This window comes from Leucoraja erinacea, chromosome 30, assembly GCF_028641065.1.
Source record: "Leucoraja erinacea ecotype New England chromosome 30, Leri_hhj_1, whole genome shotgun sequence".
NCBI lineage: Eukaryota > Metazoa > Chordata > Chondrichthyes > Rajiformes > Rajidae > Leucoraja > Leucoraja erinaceus.
The window spans coordinates 9,873,323-9,900,649 of NC_073406.1; the positions used below are offsets into that span (position 1 = coordinate 9,873,323).

At 45.2% G+C, this 27,327-nt stretch overlaps 1 protein-coding gene across 1 annotated transcript in view; it reads left to right on the plus strand.

Annotated features, from left to right (window-relative positions):
• Positions 1-27,327, plus strand: part of ajap1 (adherens junctions associated protein 1) — a 185,256-nt gene that overhangs the window by 147,307 nt on the left and 10,622 nt on the right. The window lies entirely within an intron of this gene.

Sequence of the window (27,327 nt, forward strand, 5' to 3'; positions counted from 1 at the left end):
TTTACATTTATATGAAGCCAATTAACCTACAAACCTGTACATCTTTGGAGTGTGGGAGGAAACCGGAGATCCCGGAGAAAACCCACGCTGGTCACGGGGAGAATGTACAAACTCCGTACAGGCAAGCACCCGTAGTCGGGATCGAACCCGGTGTCTCTAGCGCTGTGAGGCAGCAACTCCTGCATCACCGTGTCGCCCGATTTATTGTGTATCTTGCTTTTTTGATAATGTTGGGCAGCCTATAAACAATCATGGAAAGAATTGATTCTTCTCTTCCTGATCCTACCAATGAAAATATTTGCTTGGAAGAGAAGGATGTAATTTTCCTATTACCTTTTGTTTCGCGAAACCATAACCCTATCTGGAGAGATCAACATTGTTGCCGCAGATGTTCCCTGTAGCGAAGGCACATTTCTTCGTGGCACTGGACGGTCAAGTTGCAAGATTGAAAGTTATTGATGGAACAGTCAGACACAGTAAGACCACGAATCAGTGTGCAAACATTGCAAAATGATGTTTACTTTGAGCAGATGTGGAAAACGACAAGGTATTAAAGGATTACTCTTGATGCGCAGATCAACTGCTGGTTAATCCCGGTTAAAAATAGTCACAATACAATTTGAAAAGTCTCTTGTTGCTCAAATTACCTTGAACCATTATTATTTACTGATGGTAGATTGCACAAAATTCAATTCCATTTGCACATTCTCTGGAATTGATGCAGCCCATGCCTGCATGTCACAACATCTTGGTAAATGTCAGACATGGGCTAATCAGGGATAAATGACATGAAAGCCCCAAGCCAATGATTATCTCTAACAAGATAGATCTGACCTAAGTCGGGAGATGACATCCCAGTTTTCATTGTAGACGCAAAGAAAATTCAAAAGATACTTAGCTATAGCACTTAGGGCTAATGGAATCAAGGGATATGGGGAGAAAGCAGGAATGGGGTACAGATTTTGGATGATCAGCCATGATCATATTGAATGGCGGTGCTGGCTCAAAGGGCCGAATGAATGGCCTACTCCTGCACCTATTTTCTATGTTTCAAAACATAGACGCTAGTTTACAAAAAAATGACATGAACTGCTGGAGTAACTCAGCAGGTCAGGCAGCATCTCTGGAGAACATGGTTAGGTGACGTCTCGGGTCCCGACCTTTCTTAAGACTGAAGGATTGGTTTGAAGGTGTGTCCCAACCCTAAACGTCGCCTTTTCACGTTCTCCAGAGCTGATGCCTGACCTGCTAACTTTACTCCAGTTCTTTGTGTCTTTATATTGCCAGTTTTCATTGGTGTGTTGGGTGAGGAGAGAGTTAGCAACTTCAAATCCTAAGCGTTCACATCTTCGATGGCCTGTCTGGGCACGGCACATAGATATAATCATGAACAGCATTTGGAGGTTGTCCTTGACCAGTTGTCCAACATAGATGCCATGGCTACAGAGAGGTCAGAGGCTGCAGGGCCTGCATTGAACGACTCGCATCCTAACACCCAAGGAGTTTCCACCATCCACAAAGGCACAAGTCAGGAATGTGATGGAATATTGTCCACCAGGGTTGTTATCGCCAATTTGCTTCCAGTTCATCGTGCTGGCGAGAGCAGGAACAGGGAGATCGGCTTGTACTCGCTGGAATTTAGAAGATTGAGGGGGGATCTTATAGAAACGTACAAAATTCTTAAGGGGTTGGACAGGCTAGATGCAGGAAGATTGTTCCCGATGTTGGGGAAGTCCAAAACAAGGGGTCACAGTTTAAGGATAAGGGGAAATCTTTTAGGACCGAGATGAGAAAAACATTTTTCACACAGAGAGTGGTGAATCTCTGGAATTCTCTGCCACAGAAGATAGTTGAGGCCAGTTCATTGGCTATATTTAAGAGGGAGTTAGATGTGGCCCTTGTGGCTAAAGGGATCAGGGGGTATGGAGAGAAGGCAGGTACAGGATACTAAGTTGGATTATCAGCCATGATCATATTGAATGGCGGTGCAGGCTCGAAGGGCCAAATGGCCTACTCCTGCACCTGGTTTCTATGTTTCTATGTTTCTATAAGGTTGGATGAATATCCACAAACTCCCGAGCAACTCAATATTATCTAGTTCAATTCAGCCCACTTGATTAGCAGTCCATAAAACCACCCTAGATTTGCAGTTCCTCCACTGCTGCTGGAGTATGAAGCATCTACAAAGTGCACTGCAGTTACGCATCCATGCTACTCTGAAAGTCCCTCCTGAACTTGCGTTCTCTACCACCAGCAATGGTATGGACACCATGTGCATGGTTCCCCTCAAAGCAGCAAATCCACCCTGACTTGGAATAGTCCCTTCTCGTGACTGGATCTAAATCCTGGAACTCCCCATCTCTACTGTGGCATGATCGGCACAAGAGGTTGCAGGGAACTCCAGATGCTGGTTTACAAAAAAAGACACAAAGTGCTGGTGTAACTCAACGGGTCAGGCAGCATCTCTGGAGAACATGAATGGGTGATGTTTTGGGTCGGGATCGTTCTTCAAATTGATCGTAGGGGAGATGGCAGGGGGCGGGGTGAGCTCTTCCAGCGATGCTGGCTGCCCTGTTGAGTGACTTCAGCACTCTGTGTCTCTTTCCTTCACTAGATAGACTGCAGTGGTTTAAGAAGGTGTCTCACACACTTCTCAAAGGTAGATGGGGATGCCCAAATCTGAAAAGAATAAACAAAGAATATATATTGTCACTCTAACATGATGTTTTTGATCATAAGTGTACATGAAATGGAAGGATATGGATCACATGCAGGCAGAGGAGAGTAGTTTAACTTGGCATCGTGGTTCAATGGTTTCTATATTGTCACGTGTACCGGGGCAGTGAAATTCATCTTTTGCATACAGCTTGCAAGGCTATCCCTGTACATAAGAACAATCACCCAGGCTAGTACAGAATGCACAGAACAGCCCACCGAGCATAATATTTAGCAGGGACATTGAGGACTGAATGACCTGTTTCTCTGCTGCGTCGTTCTGCGTACTGTGCCCTAACAATTTGTTTGAGGAGCTGCCGCTTTCAGAAAAGTAATCTATCCGTTATGTAAATGGATTATCACTTGATCCACTGTGTTTGCCGTGACTCAGACTGCAGGTCTGTAAACTTGTTTTCACAGAATCGCAGAACGACACTGTGCAGCCGGAGCCAATTTGCACCTACACTTTCCCAGGAATAACATCGGCAATCTCACTCACCTCCTCTCATTCTTCCTTAATTATTTTCCCTTCATTTTAAACAATTCTCTTTAGGGTGATCTGTCTATCACCTTATCAATTGGTGCCTTGCTATCTCAGCCATTAGTTCCGTAGGAAGGAATGCCTTTCCCCATCTCCAGTTTAAATCCATGGTTTAAATGCGTTGCCTCTAATTTTTAATCCCTTGAGCTAGTGGAATGAGATTAATTCTCATTTTATTCAAAGACCTATCGAATCTCCTCTTGAACTTTTCTGCTCTGTATCTACCTGTAACTTTAATCCCTCACCTTTACACGAGGGCCAGTTCACAGAAGACAATTAATTTGCCAGGCAGAGTGTTTGCATACTGTGGGAGGAAAGGTTTTACAGTTGGGGTTTTGACCCGGAGAGTTGTGAATACATGGAATTCTCTGCCACAGAAGGCAGTGGAGGCCAGTTCACTGGATGTTTTCAAGAGAGAGTTAGATTTAGCGCTTAGGACTAACGGAATCAAGGGATATGAGGAAAAAAGCAGGAATGGGGTACTGATTTTGGATGATCAGCCATGATCATATTGAATGGCGGTGCTGGCTCAAAGGGCCGAATGGCCTACTCCAGCAGCTATTATCTTTTCTATATGAAATCTGGAGCACTGAGGAGGAAACCAATGCACCTGCCGGACGAACTTGCAAACTCCACATAGACCCAAAGGTCAGGATAGAAATCAGGTCTCCAAAGTTGTGAGATTGCAGCTTTCCCATTGCGTTAACACTGTGATGCCTCCAGGAGGGGTCTAGCATGTGGAACATATTGAGAAACACATGTTGATGAATGGTTCAATGTTATCGGAGTAAATCCTACTGTTGTGCACCCTACTCATTGTTTATTAGATTCTACTCACCTGTGGATTTTATGATTTAAAGAGTCTCAGACCTGAAACTAATTCAGTTTCTTTTTCCACAAATGCTGCCTGACTCGCTAAATATTTCCAGCATTTTCTGCTTTTATTACTGGACTTTAGAACGATTTGCTGCATCAGTCTAAACACCCTGCAGCTCACCTGCCTGGAGGTTCATCCGAGATTAGTCAATTTCTTCTATTGTGCATCAGCATTTCGTGCTCAAACTCGGAAATTTGTTCCAGGGGAGTAAATTAAATTAAAAAGTGTTGGAAGCAGAGAACAATGCAGTGTCGTAACTCTATACATTTGATACTCATGACCAGGGGAGATTTACTAAGTGGCTAATTTTATCTAATTATCTAATTTTGTATCCAGCCGGTTACTGTCTTTTCAACACCACCAATTTCAATGGTGCTAACAAGGTGACTTATCTCAAGTGCTTTTTGTCGCTTCCACAAACACAGCATCAGCCACACTGCCCACCTCCATCCTCAACATGTTCTCATCAAAAACTAGCCCCCTCATCAAAACAATTTGCACTTCATAAAACCGTGCTGTCCTTTCATTATTCCATGCTTGTTAATTTTCCTTTGTCTCTAAAAACCTCCCCTCCACCACCCGCTGATCTCACTGACCTGGAATTGTCAGACCTCTCCGTTATATTTTTGAACAAGGCTGAATCATCTCCAATCCTCATGTTGTTCTGCCAACTCTTCACATTATCCACTGAAGTTGAAGTTAAAGTTGAGTTTATTGTCATGTTTATTATACAGTGAAACGCTTTGTTGCGTGCTAACCATACTGCGGAGAGACTATACATGATTACAATCAAGCCGTCCACAGTGTACAGATACAGGATAAAGGGAATAACATTTATTGCAAGATAAAGTGCAGTAAAGTCTGATTAAATATAGTCCAAGGGCCTCTGGTGAGGTAGATATGCAAGGTGACTTGGATAGGCTGGGTGAGTGGGCAAATGTTTGGCAGATGCAGTTTAATGTGGATAAATGTGAGGTTATCCATTTTGGTGGCAAAAACGGGAAAGCAGATTATTATCTAAACGGTGGCCGATTGGGAAAGGGGGAGATGCAGCGAGACCTGGGTGTCATGGTACACCAGTCATTGAAGGTAGGCATGCAGGTGCAGCAGGCAGTAAAGAAAGCGAATGGCATGTTGGCTTTCATAGCAAGAGGATTTGAGTATAGGAGCAGGGAGGTTCTACTGCAGTTGTATAGGGTCTTGGTGAGACCACACCTGGAGTATTGCGTGCAGTTTTTGGTCTCCAAATCTGAGGAAGGACATTATTGCCATAGAGGGAGTGCAGAGAAGGTTCACCAGACTGATTCCTGGGATGTCAGGACTGTCTTATGAAGAAAGACTGGATAGACTTGGTTTATACTCTCTAGAGTTTAGGAGATTGAGAGGGGATCTTATAGAAACTTACAAAATTCTTAAGGGGTTGGACAGGCTAGATGCAGGAAGATTGTTTCCGATGTTGGGGAAGTCCAGGACAAGGGGTCACAGCTTAAGGATAAGGGGGAAATCCTTTAAAACCGAGATGAGGAGAACTTTTTTCACACAGAGAGTGGTGAATCTCTGGAACTCTCTGCCACAGAGGGTAGTTGAGGCCAGTTCATTGGCTATATTTAAGAGGGAGTTAGATGTGGCCCTTGTGGCCAAGGGGATCAGAGGGTATGGAGAAAAGGCAGGTACGGGATACTGAGTTGGATGATCAGCCATGATCATATTAAATGGCGGTGCAGGCTCGAAGGGCCGAATGGCCTACTCCTGCACCTAATTTCTATGTTTCTATGTTTTCTATAGTAGCTCAGGACCGCTTCTAGTTGTTTTTTTTGAAATTTTTAATTCAAAAATATTTATTCAAATATTAAAATAGTATTTACAATACAATAAAACAAAACACCACCATAATTCAAGACAAGCAAATATGCTAAGCAACTGCTAAACAACTATATTGCAATCCTTGTCCAGGATACATTCAACCCCCCTCGATGGTTCAGTTGCCTGATGACAGCTGGGAAGAAACTGCCCGTGAATCTGAAGGTGTGCGTTTTCACACTTCTGGGGTGAGGCTCGTCCTAGTTAAGGCTACAAGTTCAGACCGCACTCATAGCAGCTCCTTCCATCACATCGTTCACAAACCTATGATGCATCCAAAAGAATGTGCCAAGACATCAACCTAATCACTCCCACCTTTGATGGTATTCCAACATGGTTTTATCCATTTTATTCCAACTATTAATCTTGCCATCTCACCCTCTTGTGGTGCAGCTTTGTCTAAGACCTCAAAGTGAATATAGACTGATCTGAATAATGGCTCATTTAGTGGTTCAGCCTTCTGCCTCTGATAATAAATCTCCACTTATGGATCTCGTTTTTTTTTCCTGAAAACCTCTTCTTTCAATGCTATTAAATGCGCAGCAGATCTTTTAATTCCCTTTTAATGTTTGCTGTCAATTGATTCCCTTTAATTTCTTTATCTACCTTATTTCCTTTGCGCTTCTCCTGTGTATATTACATTTGGTCAAGCTCTTCCTAATTATCTGCAGCATGCTACAGTTGGGCGAGTTCTATACACTACATTTATTTTAATGCAGTTCATTTTGTGCTTAATTCTCCCTCTGTTCAGTTCAGACTAAGAGCAGCAGGTCTGAAAGAAATTAGAACAAGTCAGCTAGGACCCACTTGGCCTGCATTGATTTGAAGTCAGATATCTTAAATTCAGTTGATTGCTCATCGCCAGTGAAAATATCCTCTTATAATGACTAAATGTCTAAATGCCTGCTGTTAATTAGTTTCTAATAGGCAGTTGGAGAACCAAATTTAGGACATAACCTTAGAGGCAACCCAAGGCGTACTCTGGCACTGGACTGGTCAGAAAATCACTGCAACCTTAGACTTTTAGACTTTATAGAAGCACAACGCGGAAACAAGCCCTTCAGCCCACTGAGTCCAGCAATCACCCATTCACACTAATTCAATGTTATCCCACTTCCTCATCCACTCCCTACACACCAAGGGCAATTTACAGAGGCCAGTGAACCCACAAACCCGCACGTCTTTGGGATGGGGGAGCAAACCAGAGCGGCCGGAGGAAACCCACACGGTCACAGGGAGAACGTGCAAACTCCGCAGAGATAGCGCCCGAGGTCAGGATCGTACCCGGGTCCCTGGCGCAGTGAGTCAGCGGCTCTACCAGCTGCACCACCGTGCTCTAGGGACAGAATTTTGGGTGGTGGGTGTTGATAGGAATATGCGAAGATGAGGTGATAGAGATGAGGTGACAGGGAAAAATAGTGGAGGGAATGGGATTGCTCTGTGCTGGCATAGACTTGCTGGGCTGAAGTGGGCTCCTCCTATAATCAGTACTACGCCAACTCTCACTTGACCAACATGATCTGAATTCCTATCCCCATTCGCGAACAGTTCGATGCTGACTCTCAGAGCAATTCCATCAATGTAATTCCCCCCCTTATCTCCCCAGAACACATTTCCCCTGCCATCCCCCCTCGGGGTAATTTACAATCTGCAATTAACTTTAATTTAGTTTGGAGATACGGTGCGGAAACAGGCCCTTCGGCCCACCGAGTCCCCGCTGACCAGCAACTGTACACTAGCAATATCCTACACACCCGGGACAATTTACGATCATTACCGAAGCCAATTCACCTACAAAACGGGGAAAACCCACGCCACACACACACGGAGAGAATGTGCAAACTCCAAACTGACAGCACCCATCATCAGGATTGAGCCAGGATCACTGGTGCTGTAAGACAGCAACTCTACTGCTGCACCACCATGCTGCCCCATTTTTTTACCATACTGTCAATCTACTCCTGTTCTGGAGATGCTTGCAGCTCCTGTAAGGTCGCAGTTAGGACAGCAGAGTCATTCCGCTTCCTCAGAGCTCCAGTGGCAAGGATTGAATCCCGGTTTGTGGTGCTATCTGTGTGGACTTTCCACTTCAGATAATTCCTTCACATAGGAATTGCTTTGGAAGCCCATGTGATTCCAGGGAGAATGTGAAGACTTATCAACTGGTGCTTTGCTACTCAGCCATTAGTTTAGTGTAGTTTAGTTTAGTTTAGTTTAGAGATACAGCGCGGAAACAGGCCCTGGGCCCGCGCCGACCAGCGATCCCCGCACATTACCACTATCCTACACTCCTACAAACCTGTACGTCTTTTGGAGTGTGGGAGGAAACCGAAGATCGCGGAGGAAACCCATGCAGGTCACGGGAAGAACGTACAAACTCCGTACGGACAGCACCTATAGTCAGGATCGAACTCGGGTCTCCGACATTGCATTCGCTGTAAGGCAGCGAACTCTACCGCTGCGCCACCGTGACAGCCCGCTGGAAGAAAAGCCTTTATATATCTCTATAAATCAATGGCTTAATTGTGTTGCCTCTAATTATTAATCCATTGAACTGGTGGAAATAGATTCTTTCTCATTTTACTCAAAGAACTGTCAAATCTCCTCTTGATCTTCTCTACTCTGTACCAACATGTAATCCCTCATCTTCACACGAGGGACAGTTTACTGAAGCCGATTAAAAGGCGATTGATTTGTCAGCCAGAGCATTTGCATGCTGCTGGAGGGAAACTGGAGCACGGGGGAGGAAGCTAATGCACCCGCTGGAAGAATGTGGTTACAGGGAGAATGTACTGACTCCACACAGACAGTAACTGAGGTCAGGATTAATTTAGTTTAGTTTAGAGATACAGCGCGGTAACGGGCCCTTCCCTCCTCCGAGTCCGCATTGACCGGTGATCCCCGCACATTAACACTATCCTACACACACTAGAGATAATGTTACATTCATACCAAGCCAATTAACCTACAAACCTGGACGTCTTTGTAGTGTGGGAGGAAACCAGAGATCTTGGAGAAAACCCACGCAGGTCACGGGGAGAACATACAAACTCCATACAGACAGCACCCGTAGTCAGGATCGAACCCGGGACTCTGGCGCTACAAGCGCTGTAAGGTTGGAACTCTACCGCTGCGCCACCGTGCCGCCCTATGCATTGGTCACATAAGATAACTTCGCGATTTTTAAGTCAATCTAGTGAGACTTAAAACAGCTCAGTGACTGAACAATAAGGGCAGCGGAGGTACTTGCTGTGACACTCTATGGAGACCCTCGGGTCTGATGACGTTTATCCCTCCTCATGAGCAGAATCAGGGCGGTTACCTCATTGCTATTTGTTGGACTGTGCTCTGTGCAACTCAGTTTATGTAATTTCTTCCTAAGACACCACGCATAAGTAACAGATTGACTGTGAAGTGCGATGAGGTGCCCTGAAGAAATGAAAGGCGTTTGTTTTTCCTGTAAGATTAAATTGGAAAGCTGCAATGAGAGCGATATTGAATCTGATGTTCGGTTGAATCTCTTTACACAAAGGTTGCTGTATATCTGGAACAATTTGCTAGGCAGAGACATTGGAAACAAAACCATTGTAGTTAGTGAAAAAAATTCTGGGTGCAACTTTTCAGTTTAGTTTATTGTCACGTGTACCGAGGTACAGTGAAAAGCTTTGTTGCGTGCGGCAAACAAACAAAACATGAATACAATTGAGCCATTTACAGTGTATACATACATGATAAGGGAATAACGTTTAGTGCAGGGTAAAACCAGCAAAGTCCGAGCAAGGATAGTCCGAGGGTCACCAATGAGGTAGATAGTAGTTCAGCACTTCTCTCTGGTTGTGGTAGGATTGTACAGTTGCCTGATAACAGCTGGGAAGAAGCTGTCCCTGAATTTGGAGGTGTGCGTTTTCACACATCTACACCTGATGGGAGTGGGGAGAAGAGGGAGTGGCCGGGGTGTGACATCCTCGATTATGCTGTTGGCCTTGCCGAGGCAGTGTGAGGTATAAATGGAGTTAATGGAAGGGAGGTTGGTTTGTGTGATGGTCTGGGCTGCATCCACAATTCGCTGTGGATATATAGACTAGAATATATAGTGGTGGTGCAGTGGTGGAGTTGCTGCCTTACAGTGCCAATGATCCAGGCTCGATGCTGACGATGGGTGCTGTCTGTACGGAGTTTGTACGTACTTGCCCGTGACCTGCGTGGGTTTGCTCCAAGATCTCCGGTTTCCTCCCGCACTCTAAACACATACAGGTTTGTTAGTTAAGTGGCATCGCATTAATGTCAAATTGTCCCTAGTGTGTGTAGGACAGAGTTAATGTGCGAGGATCGCTCTTCGGTTCGGGCCTGATGGGCCGAAGGGCCTGTGTCCACGGTGTATCTCTAAACCTAACTAAACTAGACTCAACTAGACTAGAAAAAATTAACAGAAATGTGAATGCAAAATGCTTAATCTTTCCCTTCAAATGACTTTTTGAAGGACCTGTGGTTCTGGTAGTTAGAAGATTAGGGTAGTGCGTGTTGCGATGTGGATGAGTGCCAGTGTATTCTGGCAGCAACCAGCCTCATCCACCACCGTTGTAAATTGTAACTCTGAGCACTGACTGGAACATCAGTGCCTTCCCGAATATTCCCTTCATGTTCATAGCAGGCGGGGCACGGCTTGGGCTCATAAATAACCCAACGCTTCATCATCCCACTGCCAGCAGCACCAAATCAATGGGATTCATTCGAACATGAAGATATGCAAATACCATGCATTTGTTAATTAGAGAATTTATTCTGTGTACAAGGTACAAATAAGACATGATAGGAATCGGAAAAATTAAAGCCCTCTGATTAAAGTGACAGGCACAGCATATGTAGAAATTGGCCCTGGGGAAGAAACTAAACAAAAACATTTTAGATGTTTTTTTTTTACAGACCAGAAAGATGTGAAGGTTGTTGTCATCCTCAGGGGTGGCATCAGGAGTTCTTCCTCGCTCTGGCTTGGACTCGAGTACATGGACAAAAGTTAAAAATCTTTAGAAAGTGTGAAATTGTGTGGGGGTGGGGGAGTTTAATGGAGATGTGCGGGGCTGTTTTGGTTTTTTAACACAGAGTAGTACTGGGGGCCTGGAACTCATTGCCAGAGGTGGTGGTGGAGGCAAATACAAAAGTGGCATTTAAGAGGCTTTTAGATAGGCACCTGGAAGTTATTGGAGCAGAATTAGGCCATTTGGCCCATCAAGTCTACTCCAACATTCAATCACGGCTGATCCATCTTTCCATCTCAACCCCATTCTCCTGCCTTCTCTCTATAACCTCTGACACGCGTACTAACCAAGTATATATCAGTCTCCGCATTAAAGATATCCATCGACTTGGCCTCCACAGGTTCCTTCTGCAGCAAGGAATTCCACAGATTCACCACCCTCTGACTAAAGAGGGAAGTGCAGGGAATAGAGGGATATGGATCGCGTGCAGGTTTAACTTGGCATCATGTTTGGCCCTCTTCATTGTTGTGAGGCTATGTTCAGAGAATGTGATCAATGAAAATGTAGCGGACCACCAGGATTATAATTGCACATTAATTGGGGCCGGTGATAGGAGTGAGGGGTTAGTGATGGGGTCAGAACTGGTGATGGGATGGGGGGGAGGCTGTCGCTTTAATCATTTTCTAGGCCGGTTTCACTCTAAAATTGAAGCTTTAATGAGGTCAAATAAATCTACAGAAACTGACTTCAAATTGTCAGTCAACAGAGCAGCTGTAATTAAATCATGATCACTAATTCCTCAGTTAAAGGCCCCATAAAGCCCGGGGCCACAGGCTATTGGTTCCAACTGGAGCACACATTATTCAATGCATTGATCCACACTTTTTTTTTTAAACTTGGGAGAGCTCTTGAATTAGCTCGTACAGTGAGACAGCCCCATTTGGATAGATCAGCCAAGATTGAATAGCAGAGTAGACTTGATGGGCCGAATGGCCTAATTCTACTCCTGGCACATGCTGTTATGAGATGTTTCACACTTCCCAATCATCCCATCTCTCTCCTCAGTGGGGCCGGCCTGCTGCCAGCTCCTCTCTGGGACCAGTTGTTCTGATCTCTCACTTAACTGTGGTCCATCAAATAATGCCATCCCCCATAAAAATCATCCTTTACTGGCCCTAACTTGCACCAAACGTTATTCCCTTATCATGTATCTATACTCTGTAAATGGCTCGGTTGTAATCATGTATTGTCTTTCCGCTGACTAGTTAGCATGCACCACAAGCTTTTCACTGTACCTCGGTACACGTGACAATAAACTAAACTGAACTGATTATCTCTCCACTGTGTGTGTATGTCTGACATACTCCCCCCTCTTTTCACCTCTCTATCTCCATCACACAGGGCAGACTATCGACTGGCATCTACTACAAACCCACTGACTCCCATATCAACCTCCCACTTCTGCACACAACTCTCAACACTGGGGCTCGGAGAACATATATTACTCAAACCGATTACCGTCATTATTTCTTAATGTAACTTCAACAAGTTCTAATGTAATCTGTAAACAGTTCCGTTCATTTTAGTTTAGCATTGTCACGTGTAGCGAGGTACAGTGAACAGCTTTTGTTGCGCGCTAAACATAGAAACATAGAAAATAGCTACAGGAGTAGGCCATTCGACCCTTTGAGCCCTTTGAGATCATTCAATATGATCATCGCTGATCATCCAAAATCAGTAACCCAATCCTGCTTTCTCCTCGTATCCCTTGGTTCTTGGTTTCTTGGTCCTCCAAAATATTCCAAATGGAATTTAAACTGGAGGTGGTGAAGGGAGGGCTTAAGCCAGAAAGGGTTATTGGGAAGAAAGAGCTACTTTAAATTTAGTTGCATCTGGTTGGGTAACTATCGTTGGGTAGAGATTATTCCATGCTTTAATTGTGCGGGGGAAGAACAAATTGCTGTATACATCTGTCTTTGTAGCTTGATTCCTTTAGTCCTATGAGCTATATCTAACTCTCCCTTGAGAGTCTCTGACTCTCAGCGTCAAGACAAAACATGATTACAATCGAGCCAATTACAGTATATAGATACATGAGAAGGGAACTCACTAGCATTAGGTGTGATGGGCTTACAAGGTTGTAAGAACAAATTGTATCCAAGAAGCCTTGGAGTGCTTTTCACTCCATCCAAATCGAAGTAAAACAGATGGGTTCATGCCTTGCTGTGCAAGTGCCTTCTTCCTAGTCCTGTAGCTGTCATGATGCCTGCAAAGCTAGCGGCTAATTCACACATTATGATTTAAATGAGATGTTGGGCAACAGAATCACTAACACTGGTGTCAAGTGGCAGATTTTATACACTCTGGGTTGAGAGATTTCATCTGCCTGTGGGATGACATGTAAATTTATGCCTTCTGAATTCAGAGTGAAACTTTGAGGTTAGAATGGTGCACACTTCAGAGAGGTCCCCACAAGAAATATATACGATTTCCATTGCTTCTGTGACTCTTTACAATGTTCGGTGAAGGAACTGCAGACGCTGGTTTAAACCGAAGAGAGACAAAAAATGCTGGAGTAACTCGGCGGGTCAGGCAGCATCTCTGGATAGAAGAAATGGGTGACGTTTTGAGTCGAGACCCAAAATAGTTACCCATTCCTTCTCTCCAGAGACGCTGCTTGTCCCACTGAGTTACTCCAGCATTTTGTGTCCAACTTAAAAGATACCATCAGCAGGAAACGAGTTAACTTATTTTCTCTTCAAATTTGGTTGTTGCATTCCCTGTATTACAATAGACAATAGATAATAGGTGTAGGAGTAGGCTATTTGACCCTTCGAGCCAGCACCGCCATTCAATGTGATTATGGCTGATCATTACATTGGCAACCCCTTTGCAAAATGTACTTAATCAGCCATGAAGCGTTGTAAAATGTCTGGAGGCATTTGCTTGTTAGTTCTTTCGTCCTGCATTTTCACACTGAACTCAGTCACCAAGATCTTTGCAAAGGCAACTGTTTCTGTGGTGCTCTACTTGAATTGCAGCCAGTCCACGGCTCCTCTAAGTCACAGCAGGGTCAGGATCAGGACCTTGTTCTTGTGGGAGGTGGCACCAGTTCCCTGCCCCTGTGGCTCTGACGTTCTTGTAAGCCACTCCATCATCTCATTTGTGGTAAAATCTAATGTGTCCCCCCCCCCCCACCGCCCACAACCTCCCTAGCTGGAAAGGGTGCAGAGAAGATTTACGAGGATGTTACCAGGACTCGAGGGACTGAGTTATAGGGTAAAGATGAGCAGGCTGGGACTCTATTCCTTGGAACGCATGAGGATGAGGGGTGATCTTATAGAGGTGTACAAAATAATGAGAGGAATAGATCGGGTAGACATGCAGAATCTCTTACCCAGAGTAGGGGAATTGAGATGCACAGGTTATAGGTTTAAGGTGGGGGGGGGGGGAGGGGGAAGATTTAATGGATACATTTGTTACATAAAGGATGGTGGGTGTATGGAACGAGCTGTTGGAGGAGGTGTTTGAGGCAGGTACGATTGTGACGTTTAAGAAACATATAGGCAGGTACATGGGTAGAATAGTTTAGAGGGATATGGACCAAACGCAGGCAGGTGGGACTAGTGTAGCTGGGACATGTTGGACGGTGTGGGAAAATTGGGCCTGTTTCCGCACTCTATGACTCTATGTCTAGCTGTGGGCTGGCGACTCTCATTCTTGAGGACAACACAAGGCCTCCCATTCTTGCAAGGAAGCTTCATTATAGTATTATAGAGTCTGAAGAGGGTCTCGACCTGAAATGTCACCCATTCCTTCTCTCCAGAGATGCTGCCTGTCCTGCTGAGTTACTCCAGCCTTTTGTGGCAACCTTCGTTATAGTATTGCACTTCCATCATCACTATGGCCCCAAGTTAATGGAGGGCCGAGACTGACTGGAGAAAATCAGTCATATCTCCTACTTCAAAAGGTGCCATTCCCAATGCAGATAAATACAAATTGCTGGAGAAACTCAGCGGGACAGGCAGCATCTCTGGAGAGAAGGAATGGGTGATGTTTCGGGTCGAGACCCTTCTTCACCCACTCCTTCTCTTCAGAGATGCTGCCTGTTCTTCTGAGTTACTCCAGCATTTTGCGTCTATATTGGTTTAAACCAGCATCTGCAGTTCCTTCCTACACATTCCCAATGCAGACCACGCTGCTGAAGGTTTGGGCTACAGAAGGGCTGCCATCATTTCTCAGTTGTAGAATGGCTAGATATGCTCTCCTGGTACTCCCCCATCCAGGGATGTCCACCTCCCCCCCTCCCATCCCTTGTAAAATCCAGAAAGGCCAGGACAAAATGAAGAGGACTCAGTTTGTATCCAGGTTCGCGCCGGAGGCTGGAAGCAAACAACAGGCTGTCAGCGCCTTCAAGTTGATACATTTACCAATCTCCAGCCTGCAGGATTAAGATTTGTAAATCTCTGAGATTTATTAAGAGAATTCATTGAACAAGGATATAAGCTCTGAGCGCGGGTTGTTTTAAAAAAAAAAAAAAAATTGCCTTAACAGGATTAATTTGCCAGCATTCTCTTGATCGAAACAATTTTTGAATGAAGAATAATCACTTTGTTGATGAATGTGATGAAGTGTTGGCACCCTGTACTCAGGAGCCAGAAACCTCTGTTGCCAAGGTACCAGCTGGAGATGAGTACCTCTGGTGGAGATGAGAACCTCTGGTGCCAGATGGAGCTGGAGATGAGAACTTCTGGTCCCAAGGTACCAGCTGGAGATGAGTGAAACATGAGAGGAGCTGCATTCTCTGAAGTTGTAGACTTTGAAAACCAGACATGTGTTGCATTTATTGTTTCTGGCAGGCTTTCCCAGTGAGGAGCAAATTAAGAAGAAATACAATAAACGGGCCGCACGTCTAAATGAATAAACAAGGACAGACTTGGATTAAGACAAGCTTTTTAATCATTCAAAATACAACAGAAAATATCGGAATAGCTCAACGGGTCAGGCAGCCTATGCGGATGGTGAGACAAAGTTAATGTCTGAAGAAGGGTCGCGACCCAAAATGTCAACCTTCCAGGGTTGTTGCCTGACCCGCTGAGTTACCCGCTGTGGCCTTTTGTGTATTAACCAGCATCTGCAGGTCTTTGTTTCTACTTAATGTTTTAATCACTGAAAGGTCTGATCGGTTCTTGACCTGAATCTTAAATGTGTCTAACTATGAGAAAAATGACACATGAGAAAAATGACACATTTGGTCGTATCTGACTTCACAGATCGCTGTGTGCAGGAAGGAACTGCAGAAGCTGGTTTTAGCCGAAGATAGACACAGAATGCGGGGCAGGCAGCATCTCTGAAGATAAGGAATGGGTGACGTTTCGGACAAAGGGTCTGAAGAAGGTTTCGACCCGGGACCTCACCTATTCTTTCTCTCCAGAGATGCTCCCTGTCCTGCTAAGTTACTCGAGCATTTTGTGTCTATATTCACAGATCGCTGGCAGTCCCAGGTCATGTTGGATCCAGGAGGGTTACGTATATGCATCATGCCATAAATATCTAAATAGTAAGTATAACTGAAAAATAGCTCAGTAGACTTTAGAATTTAGCGATATAGTGTGGAAATTTCCCTTCGGCCCATCGGGCAATCACCCTCTAGCACTATCCTACGCACCAGGGACAATTTACAATGATCCAGGATGGCTGTGGATGTGATCACTGATCACCCTTCTCATAGATTCTCTCTTTCATTCATTGTTCCATCGAGCCATGTTTCTTGATAGGGATTTCATCCTTTCAAGTGTCGTTTTGTCATCCGTGTCGTTTTGTCCATTTGTAAACCTCTGCAAGCATTTCTACCAATTTAGACACCAAATGCTGGTGTAACTCCGTGGGGCAGTTCTATCTCTGGATAGAAAGAATGGGTGATGTTTTTAGTCGAGACCCTTCTTCAGACTGCGAGTTAGCGGAGACAGACTCTTGTTTGTTCCTCTCCAGGAATATTCAATATTGGCTCACAAACTTTTGTCTAAGTTTGGGAATTATTTTTATTGGTAACACTTTATACAGTTTCATCTTTCATTGTTGCTGCCTTTTTCCTTGCTGGCAATACAGTGTTGACTTATTTTCTCTTCTTCATGGGATGGATATGGGTACTAACCCTCTTTCCAATGAATTTGAATGCACACTTACATTTAAAGACCTTTAGCAATTCTAAGACACGATTTTTCTAAGGTGCAAAACTGTAGCCATCACTGATCAAATTTCTGGCAAACTTGATGTGGTGTCTGGCTAAGTGCCCTTGTCTGTGGCACTGGACCTTGGGCTGGTCTCAGTGACAGGGTGACCTTTGTGTGAGGCAATTAACAAGAATAACTAATTGTCAGTTTTCTTGATAACGGTCCAGGCACCTTGCCGTGCTTCTGAACGCAGGGCATTAATGTGGATTGATAAGAGTGGAGTATGCACTTGTCCACAATATGCACTTGTCCACAATGCAGTCAGATCACTCGGTAAACTCTCATCTAAGCAGTTCCCATTTGGCTCCCCTCATTCAGCTTAGTTGCTCACCCATCTCCCAATGTTGGCTCAAATGTGCATTACCTTCCGCTGTATTGTAGATTACTTTGGAGATTGTCAAAGTCCTTCTGTCAGTCCAATCCATCAGCATTCCACTGGAGTTAGGGAGGTTGATCATGTGGAATCAGTTTCAATACAGTTTATTGTCACGTGGACTAAGGTAGAGTGAAAAGCCTTTGTTGCATGCTATCCAGTCAGCAGAAAGGCAATACATGATTGCAATTGAGCTTTTTGCAGTGTATAGATACATGATAAGGGAATGATATTTAGTGCAAGATAAAGCCAGCAAAGCCTGATCAAGGATATTCCAAGGGTCACCAATGAGGTCGACAGTAGTACAGCACTGCTCTCTGGTTGTGGTGGCGTCTAGACCTCAGTGCCGGGTCAGTGAGTTCCAATCCCAAACAAAGCTTCAATCCTCCGTACAGCACAAGGGGAACACATATAGCTGAAGGGAAGTGTGGGCTAATGGTCATTGAAGTCTATAAGACCATCCTCTAGCTGGAAGCTACTGTAATGGTTGACCACAATGGTTCAGACGCCTGCCTTGTTGAGACCATCACAAATGGGATCAGCCACTGTCAGAATCTCGTCCACAATCTCTTATCAATTGATGTGCCACTGACACAAGGAACAATAATCATATGTGTAGCTAGGCACGTTGCCTAGCGATGGCTGTTGCTAGGTATTTAGCCGTTATGGAACATTAGGATATACAAAGATGAGATAGGCAATGCAATAGATACGTGTCCTTCAGAAGTATTCAACCACCGTGAAGAAAGAGGATAAGGCTTAGCAGAGATATCTAAATTGGGTGGCACGGTGGTGCAGCGGTAGAATTGCTGCCCTGCAGTGAATGCAGCGGCGGAGACCCGGGTTCGATCCCGACTATGGGTGCTGTCTGTACGGTGTTTGTACGTTCTCCCCGTGACCTGCGTGGGTTTTCTCGGAGGTCTTCGGTTTCCTCCCACATTCCAAAGACGTACAGGTTTTCTAGCTTAGTTGGCTTGGTAAATATATAAATTGTCCCTAGTGCGTGTAGGATATTGTTAATGTGCAGGGATCGCTGGTCAGCGCAGATCCGGTGGGCCGAAGGGCCTGTTTCCGCGCTGTATCTCTAAATTAAACTAAGCTAACAGTGTTTCTGTTGCCTCAGTTTGCTTCAGAGGTCAGGAGGGAGCTGGGTGAAAATCGGCACACGTGGCAATAAACTAAACTGAAAGGGGGAGTGAAAATGGTTAGCAAACCGGGAGATCCAGTAGGCCTTGGCGGACTGAGGGCAAGGTTTCAGCTGCCTGACCCGCTGAGTTACGCCAGTCCTTTGTGCCCTTTTAACATGCGGATTGGGATCTGAACTGGCCATCATCATTCTGTGACTGAGATTCGGAAGTTGTTGGAAGCAGGTGCTATCGCTTGCCGCTGTCACGGGAAGTGTAACTGTGATTGGGAGCCTAATTATGCATGAGCTCTGTGCCTCAGTACTTCAAATGATGGGTGTCGAGAGGACTGCTTTACCCCGTCCCGAAATGTGCAAAGGTGTCTACAGAGATGAGGAAAACAATTTAAATGTTTAAGACCCACTGTTGGTTGTGGAGCTTCCACACCTACAAGATCAGAAGTTTAGTTGTAGCCTGAACTGTTCATCTGTATATGTGACATAATGTGTAGGGAGGAACCGCACATGCTGGTTGAAGATGAAGATTGTTGAAGAAGAATTGAAGATTGTTGGTCAGCGCCGAGTCGGTGGGACGAAGGGCCAGATTCCACGCTGTATCTCTAAACTAGAAACAAACACACTTTAAAAAACAAACCTATCCAGGAATACAATCAAGACGTCCAGATAACAAGATAAAGGGCACAACATTTAGTGCAAGATAAAACAATGAAGTCCTTTAAAGTCCAATGAAGTAGATGGGCAGTCAGGACCCCACTTTAGCTGGTAAGGGGACTTCGGGGATGCGAGTGTCAGCTGTTATGTGGCAGGAGAATGGGGTTGAGAGGGAAAGATAGATCAGCCATGATTGGTTTGATGGGCCGAATAGCCGAATTCTGCTCCTAGAATTTATGAACTTTTGAACGTATGAGGATTGACTGATAACAGCTTATTGGAATAAGCTATAAAATCCACTGTCTCATCGAGGCTCATTGGCATACGTTCCCAATACTGGGAGATCCTGTGTGTAGGAAGGAACTGCAGATGGTGGTTTAAACCAAAGATGGACACAAAATGCTGGAGTAACTCAGCGGGACAGGCAACATCTCTGGAGGGAAGGATTGGGTGAAGCTCGAGGAACATTCGAGGGGAAATGGTGAGGAGCGAGAGAATGTTTGGTGTAGCGTAATTCATGCAAACTCTCATTCAGCTGGAAATGCTCTTGACTGTCCCAGAAGGTTACGTTTTATTCCAGAGACAGGAGAGCAAATCTCTAAGCTGGCACCCGCGAGGATGTCAGACATGGTGTTTCAATTGCAATGCTGTCTAAGGCCTGTCTACTCTCTCAGAGACTGTAAAATGTTCCAGGCCACAGTTTGGAAGGTGTGCAAGTATGTTAACCTTAACAGAGAGTGTCACACAATGCTGGGATAACTCAGCAGGTCAGACAGCAACTCTGGAGAGAAAGGATGGGTGATGTTTTGGGTCGGGACCCTTCTTCAGGCTTATCCTCAGCATCTTGCTGTTTTTTTCCCCCTCAATAGGACGGTGGTACTTAGCGGCACGGTGGCACAGCGGTAGAGTTGCTGCCGTGCAGCGCCAGAGACCGTGGTTTGATCCCGACTACCGGTGCTGTCTGTACGAAGTTAGTACTTTCTCCCCATGGCCACGTGGGTTTTCTCCGAGATCTTCGGTTTCCTCCCACACTCCAAAGGTGTAAAAGTTTGTAGGTTAAATGGCTTGGTATAAGTGGAAATTGTCCCTAGGGTGTGTAGGGTAGTGTTAGTGTGCGGTGATCGCTGGTCGGTGTGGACTCGGTGGGCCTGTTTCCGCGCTGTATCCCTAATCTAAACTAGACACCATATAGACAATAATCCGGTCATTATTAACTTTCTACTTTGTAGGGGCTTGCTGTGATTGACGTTTTTTGCTTGAAAAAGGTTCACAGAAAGTGCAGTGTCTTGGCATGAAACTTGTGCAGATCCTTCACTGTTGTTAGGCTGATGGGATTTAAAGAAGGCGACCAACTATGTGATTTAGATGGGTATAGATGTGTACTTGACGGTCGGTATGGACTCAGCGAGCAAAGTACTCTAAATGTCATTCCACATTTCTGACTGTGCAGTCAGTCATCTGTCTCCGCATAGTGATTTGGAATGAAAATAAATATTCTGATTGTCCAGTAAGTGTATGTTTCATGGCAACTCTGCCCCTCCCTCCCTACTGCCCCCATCGACCTTCTCCCTATCCAGCTCGGCCCCTCTGGGATCACGTACTCACTGACTCTTTCACTCGCCACCAGTGGATTATGTTTCTAATTCAACACTACGTCACGGTAGATGGCTGAACGTTTCAACTTCTTAAAGTATTTATTTTCCTTGCTAAACAAAGCAGACAGTGCTGTAAATACCAGGGGTTTACCTATCTGCTCCGGCATGGTTTGCTTTGAATGAACAGATCTGTTTAGAAGAATGAGAGGCGATCTCATAAACAATAAGCAGGGGCCTTGATCGTGCTGTAAATACCAGGGGTTTACCAATATCTGCTCCGTTGCAGAATAAGGGGTTTTTTAAAACTGCTTTTCACCCAGAATTTATGAAATTCACTGCCCCAGGGATCAGTGTTTTATATTCAAATTGGTTTTTTAGCTGCCAAGGGGATAAGGGGCACGGGGAGGGGGCAGGGATATGTGGTATTGTGTTAGTACCCCAGATATGCTAGATTTCTTTCCCGGATAGTGGGGGTGAAGATTTTTTTGCCTCCCCCAGGAGATCAGCTAGGGGTGAGAGCGGATTCAGGGGCTAGTGTCTGTGTTCTGTGTATTGTGCTGTCTGTGGTAAGTGTCTCAGTCAGTCATTCTGTTCACACGAATGGCGGTCGGGCTCGATGGACTGGTCTGCTCTCTCCCTTTCTATCTCTATGTCTCTATGTCTCTCATTGAACACGAGTCTCCCCCAGTCCGTCTCTCACCACAGCTGTCGGATCGTTGCTGCCTTGTATTTGCTCTCTGTGTCTCAGTCAGTCATCTCACACTCTCTCTCTCTCTCTCTCTCTATCTCTCTCTGTCTCTCTCTCTCTCTCTCTCTCTCTTTCTCTCTCTCTCTCTCTCTCTCTGTCTCTCTCTCTCTCTCTCTCTCTGTCTCTCTCTCTCTGTCTCTCTGTCTCTCTGTCTCTCTCTCTCTGGAAACAATATCTCTGTCTCTCTCTTAATTCTCTCTGCCTCTCTCTGCCTCTCTCTCTGGGCTCGATGCTCTCTCTCTCTCTCTCTCTCTCCTCTCTCTGTCTCTCTCTCTCATGTGGATGGTGCTGTGAATTTGATGTACTGCTGATGAAGGGAATGAGCAGGGTGGTCATCGTGGGCAATATTGAGGTGAACATTTCCTTCGCCCTCTGCAGATAGACCAGAAAATACAGCTCAGATTAGGAATATGACACAAGACTTATCAAAGCACAGATCCAGAGTATACCGTTTTTATGGCCATTGGACAAAAACAACATTAGTTTAGCTTAGAGATATAACAGGGAAACAGGCTATGTGTAGGGAGGAACCACAGATGCTGGTTTATACCAAAGATAGACCAGAAATGCTGGAGTAACTCAACAGCTCAGGCAGCATCTCTGAAGATATGGAATAGGTGACATTTTGGGTCAGCACTCTTCTTCAGACCCTTTGATCAAGGAAACAGGCCCTTCGGCCCATCAAGTCCATGTCGGCCAACACTAGTTTTATGTTCTCCACTTTCTCACCCATTCCCCACACACTAGGAACAATTAACCTACAAATCTGCTTATTTTTGGGACCTGGGAGGAAACAAGGGCACCTCTCACGTGGTCACACGGAGAACGTGCAAACTCCACACAGACAGCATCCGGGGTCAGGATCGAACCACAGTTTCTGGCGCCTTGAGACATCGACTCTACTAGCTGTGCTAACGTACTGCCCTTGCACCACTGTGCCGCCCTGATTAAGGGACCTTGATTAGGGAGGACATTGATTTGAACCGTTTAGAAGAAGACGATGAGATATGGTGTTTAATCTGTTGTGGTTCAGCATGTCTCAGACACGCCATCCTTTCACTCACTTGGTCAACACTGAGTTCATCTTCCACATGACTCATCTGTTAATTTGACAATTTCAGGAAAGGTCATCTTTTGCTGGCAAATAAGCTGATTGAGAAGCATGGGAAAAATAAAATCAGTCGAGATCAAGCCCGTTATTATAATTCCAAGAGATTCTCACTTCTTAAGATGAAAGCTCCAATGCTGCCAAAAATATGCAAAAAGTTAAATAGACAATAGACCTTGAAGCCAGCACCGCCATTCAATGTGATCATGGCTGATCATCCCCATTCCTGCCTTCTCCCCATATCCCCTGATGCCGCTATTTTTAAGAGCCCTATCTAGCTCTCTCTTGAAAGCATCCAGAGAACCCGCCTCCACCGCCCTCTGAGGCAGTGAATTCCACAGACTCACCATTCTCTGTGAGATAAAGTGTTTCCTCGTCTCCGTTCTAAATGGCTTACTCCTTATTCTTAAACTGTGGCCCCTGGTTCTGGACTCCCCCAACATCGGGAACATGTTTCCTGCCTCTAGCGTGTCCAAACCCTTAACAATCTTATATGTTTCAATGAGATCCCCCTCATCCTTCTAAACTCCAGACTGTACAAGCCCAGCTGCTCCATTCTCTCAGCATTTGACAGTCCCGCCATCCCGGGAATTAAGGCCAATACGTATTCTGAGCATTGAGTGGAAGATCTTTGCAATTTTCGTTTAGCTTAGTTTATCTATTGTCCCGTGCACCTGGGTAGAGTAAACAGCCTTTGTTGCATGCTAACCGGTCAGCTGAAAGATAATGCATGATTACAATCGAGCCATCCACAGGATACAGAAACGTGATGAAGGGATTAACGCTTAGTGCAAGATAAAGCCAGTAAGGTCCGATCTAAGATAGTCTGAGGTCTCCGATGAGGTAGATAGTAGTTCAGGAGGTTTTTGAATGAGGTTATAGGGAAGAGATATCCCACCAAATATGATTTGCAATTCTTCACAGGAATTAGGACTGTGAGTTTGAATCTTCTGAATGATTACACGCTGGGGTCTCACTTCAATCACAAAGTGTTGTGGAGAGGGCAGTCTTTGCCATCCAGCCTTTCACGATATCAAGAGCCCTTTTGGATCCATCACCTAATGGGACAAACCCTCTGTGGTAGCTTACCCCACAGACAATGGGCGGATGGATGATGTCACACGCTTCTCAAAGTCAATGGGCACGTTACAGTTTGAGATGGACAACCAAGGTGGGAACATTGTCATTAACGACTCCCAACAAGGCAGAAGTAAACACAAGGGACTGTAGAGGCCGGTTTACAAAAAAAACCCTCAAAATCAGGCAGCATCTCCAGAGGACACGAATGACTAGGCAATGTTTCAGGTCGGGACCCTTCAGACTGATTGCCATAAAGGAGGGAGAAAGCTGGAAGAGAGGTCAAAGCTGGCATATACAAAGCTAGGGAAGTGATGGGTAGATACTGGTGATGATGGGGGGGGGAATTGATTGGTAGATGGTCGGACAGAGATGAAAAGACAAAAGGCCGTGTGAAAGGAGGGGACGGGCATGGAATGGGAATCAAGATGGAGATATAGGTGAAAGGGGACGAAGGTTGGCAGAGTTATGGGAGAAAGGGTGCACATCCAGATGGGGCACAGTGAAGAGATGGGGGAAAGTATGAGGGGGTTGGGGGGAGGTAGTTGTTGGGTTACCTACATTTGAAGGATTCAGTGTTCTCATTGTTGCGTTGTGATACTGGGCACGAAGCACTTGCAATTGGAGGTACGTATTCTGGGCTCCACCTCACTGCCAGGGCCAGGGCCCTGAACACTGGTTGAGGTGTGAAGAAGTCCTTTACCTCATGTAGGGGTAGGTAGGGGCCCTCATGATAAGGTTAGCACCTGCATTTTGGACTCGTACCATCTCATTTTTGCTCTGGCATATCACACGGTAACGTTGAGTATATACTGTGTGCTGATTAACATTGTCGTTCAATGCCTGCTGACTCCCAGAGGACCATGTTGTTAATGTTGGCAGATACCATCAGTGGCTTCATTCAGCACGCCATTCAGTACGATCTCAGGTGAATTGCAACAATTTGCACATCCAGGCTTGTATGTTTGGAGGGGAGAGTATACTTTGTTCGGGATGCAGTCAAATAATTAACAACACCCGGAATAACTTTAATAAAGGTAGACACAAAGTTCTGGAATTACTCAGCAGGTCAGGCAGCATCTCTGGAGGAAAAGCATAGGTGATGTTTTGGGTCGGGACCTTTCTTCAGACTGCAAGTATGGGGTGGGATGGTGTGAAGAGCTTGAGGCAAACAAAGAACAGGTTCAATCAGGGCTGGCAGGATATTACGGAGGTACACAAAAAAGCTGGAGAAACTCAGCGGGTGCAGCAGCATCTATGGAGCGAAGGAAATGGGCAATGTTTCGGGCTGAAACCCTTCTTCAGACAATATCTGGCAAGATATTACCTCAGATAGGTCCATTGTTGGCTTGGGAAGGTGTGATCTCAAGAGGAATACGATATGGTGAACTGAGGAACTGGTTAAATGACTAGGGTGGAGGAAGAGGGCAAGGAGGGAGGGGAAGGGGAAGGGAGTGTTGATAGAAGTTACTTAAAATTAGAGAGTTCAATGTTCATATCGTTGGGTTATCAGCTACGCAAACAAATATGAGGCCCTGTTTCTCCAACTTGTGTCGCCTCACTCTGAATGGAGGAGGCCCAGGACAGTAAGGATGGTGTGGGAATGGGAAAGTTGAAATGGATGGCAACCAGGAGATCCCTTGGGCTTCCTTGCTTCTCTTCCTACTTGCGGCATGGAATGTTTTGCAGTCCCTGATGAAGAAAGGTTATTTTTTATCTCACTAGTTAGTGGTGATGTTTTCTTTTGCCACGCCTATGCGGAGAACAGAGCCACAATTTTGAATGAGGTATGGAGTCTGCACAAGCCGTTGGGTTTTAGATGAAATGCCAGAGGCGAGAACATGAAAATGTTACTCCACTCAGTAGGATCTCTAATCAGTGATTTTACTGTCACGAAATTGAAATTCTATCTTGTGCTAAGCGTGCTCAAATAGGCTAATTAACATTCGATTCATATCAATTAAAGTTTAAATGAGAAATCGGAACTAAATCCTAAAGCATCTTATTGTTCTGAATGGCAACATCGCCAAAAACGTTTTCACCTAGAGAGTTGTGAATCTGCGGAATTCTCTGCCACAGAAGGCAGTTGAGGCCAATTCACTGGATGTTTTAAAGAGAGAGTTAGATTTAGCTCTTCGGGCTAACGGAATCAAGGGGTATGGGGGGTAAAGCAGGAACGGAGTACTGATTTTACATCATCAGCCAAGATCATATTGAATGGCGGTGCTGGTTTAAAGGGTTGTATGGCCTACTCCTGCACCTATTTTTCTATGTTTCCAATTTGTGAACTGTTCAGGTTACGAATAAGGAGCAGAACCTTGTTATAACCTGGGGATGACCTGTGGATGAGTACCGATGGTCGGCATGGGAATGACAGGCTGAAGGGCCTGTTTCTTTGCTGAATGACGATGGAATAACTGTTTCCCATCGCTCCATCTCCTCCACAGCTCCGCCACATAGAGGACACGAGGGCTTTGCAGATAGCAAGTTCTTGTTTCTGCACTCGTGGAGGATGGGCATGAAGTCAGAGGCAGCTCTAGAGACCAGGGAGAAAAGTGATGCCTTTAGAATTAGTGAAAGCATTCATGGCCTGTAAGGACAATGGACAAGTTCCTTCAAGCTCTAATTTAAAAAGCACTATTTCCACACGAGAGAGGAGTGTCAAGGTGGAACAGCAATCTTCTATCTAGGAATATTCAACATCTCCCAAATAGGGCGGCACGGTGGTGGTGCAGCGGTAGAGTTGCTGCCTTACAGCATTTACAGTGCCAGAGACCTGGGTTCGATCCCGACTATGGGCGCTGTCTGTGCAGAGTTTGTACGTGCTCTTCGTGACCGCGTTTGTTTTCTCCAAGATCCTCGGTTTCCTCCCACACTCCAAAGACCTACAGGTGTGTGGGTTAATTGGCTTGGTATAAATGTAAATTGTTCCTCGTTGTGTGTAGGAGAGTGTTAAGGATTGCTGGACGGTGCGGACTCAGTGGGCAGAAGGGCCTGTTTCCACGCTGTATCTCTAAACTATACGAGAAAGAGATTTCAGATTTGCAATTGATGGCACAAATCTGAATCACCAAGGCCTTTATTCTTCTCAACCTCCGGTAATAATTCTGCCACCTCCAGAATGATGAGGTCAGTGGTAAAGTGGTGAAGAAAACCATTGGTTACCATACACAAAGTCATGAATTTACGTTTCTATTGCATTGCCAATGTTTGAGAGAGAAACTCTTTGCACAGAACCCACTGATGTTGTAGAGGGGGGCTGCATATGGCGGTATATACCAAAGATAGACACAAAGTGCTGGAGTAGCTCAGCGGGCCGGGCAGCATCTCTGCAGAAAAAAAGATGGGTGACATTTTGGATCGGGACCCTTCTTCAGTCCTGACCCGAAATGCCGCCAATCCTTTTTCCCCAGAGATGCTGCCTGACCC